The sequence below is a fragment of the Austrofundulus limnaeus genome, unplaced genomic scaffold, assembly GCF_001266775.1.
Source record: "Austrofundulus limnaeus strain Quisiro unplaced genomic scaffold, Austrofundulus_limnaeus-1.0 Scaffold800, whole genome shotgun sequence".
NCBI lineage: Eukaryota > Metazoa > Chordata > Actinopteri > Cyprinodontiformes > Rivulidae > Austrofundulus > Austrofundulus limnaeus.
This window is the reverse complement of record NW_013953202.1, coordinates 81147-82986: the sequence shown is the minus strand read 5'-3', so window position 1 is coordinate 82986 and position 1840 is coordinate 81147. Positions and strand designations below refer to the sequence as shown.

The following is a 1840-nucleotide window of genomic DNA, read 5'->3' as shown; positions in this document are numbered from 1 at the left end:
AAGCACCTTGGATAATCTCCAGAAATCAATTTAAAGGGTAATAAAATAATTGCTGATGTAATATTTCCCTATAATTATTACAAAAACACAAATAAGTAAAAATAAGTATTTATATTTGTGTATAAGCTGTTTAGATTGTCAAAATGTTTTAGAGTTATTAAAGAAGTTCATGTACTCAGACCAGTAATATTTGGGGTCACAAGTTTTAGCCACGAATATTCCGTGGGTCAGAAGATAAAAAGTTTGGGAACCACTGGTCTAGATTATTTATGTAGTATGTTTCCATTATAAGTTGTTTTAACAGTCATGGAGCAAATTTGTGTTCGAACTAGTTACAAAACGGTGCTGCTTGTGTGGCAGAGAGACGCTCCAAAAAAACAGACGGCTTAAAACCACTAAGAAGTAGAACTGTTGGCAAAGCAACGTGATTTTGTGACTGGTGATAATCAACCACAAAGATTTCACCCTCCTCGGGATTCCAGAGTGTTCAGATCACTCCTACCGTGGTCAGTGACCACATAGTACGTTAATTAAGATTAAGATTGAGCACTGTGAACAGAAAAGTGTTTTGAATATTATGCAATCTACCCTTGTAAACATGAAAGTAGGATACACTGACAGTATCAGATAATGATCACAAAAAGCTCCTTATTATGCAGTATGTACACATTTGGAGTATGTAAGATGTGGTTACTAATAATATCAGAGGAAGTCACACAGAGTCATGTGAACACAGCCTGTGTGTCGGCTCTGCAGACTTCAGCAGCTCGTAAGGATCGCTACTTTCAATAAAGCTAAATACCTTGATTTAGATTTATTATTCAGTAGATCCATGGGTGTCCTGAAAGGCATGTTTTAAATACAAACTATTATTATCCTGGTCATGCTCGTCTGCGTCGTTCATTTTTTCCTCCCTTGCTTTGTGGTTCTCCCATACTGGTTTTATCGCTACAAGCTAAATAGTAGCCCCACAAATGGTTTGCGGAGGGTAAAAAAGTCCCGGATGATGACGTCAACGAAAACCATCTATTGATCAACGTTAATGTTAATAAGTGACGGTGAAAGCTGTCACTCATTTTGCTCATTTACAGTACAGCATGTGTCACTTCTCCACCAGGTGTCATATTAACAATATATGAACTCAAATCCAGCTGTGGCATGTCAATGATCAGTCTGAAGAGATCAACATGACATCATGTGACCCATGTTGTCATGTTGAAGAATGTTCATGGGTTGACTGGGTTATTTTAGTGCTTTACAATTAGCTTTCGCTAAGTTTTTCAGTGTGTTAGTGCTTTAGATTTAGGGGATCTAAATATTATAGTGTTTTAGGGCTAGTGGAACTAATTTTTAGATTAGTGCTGCCCACCAGTGGAAACTACGTTCCACTCATTTTCACTCCTTCAGCAGAGTGAACACAAACAGTGAACACAGATGTCGTCCAAGAAGTCCAAACTCTATTGTTTTATCTTTGATGACAAACATAAACCACCKGTTTCTGACTATTAGAAACTACGTACCTCAGTAAGAAATCACTGAAGCTCCAGCATGGATGTGTGTGTGTGGATCTGTGATATTTACTTTAATTATTTATTTCATATTTTAGCCACAGTTTAAAAAATGCCATGGAATCAATAAAATTTACTTCATAGTATTTCTGATTCTGGATTGAAGTCTTTGCAAGAAGAAACATTTGACACAGCCTTGAGGACACAGATAACAAATGGCATGAGAGGGATGCAACAGGCTACAAGCTTTGGTGTATTAAGTTCAAGTTCAAGTTTATTTTATTTATACAGCTCCAAGTCCCAACATACGTTGTCTCAGGACACTGTAGATA

The 1840-nt window shown here is 37.0% G+C and overlaps 1 protein-coding gene across 1 annotated transcript in view; it reads left to right on the top strand.

Annotated features, from left to right (window-relative positions):
• Positions 1-1840, top strand: part of paplna (papilin a, proteoglycan-like sulfated glycoprotein) — a gene marked incomplete in the record, with an annotated part of 69681 nt that overhangs the window by 56404 nt on the left and 11437 nt on the right.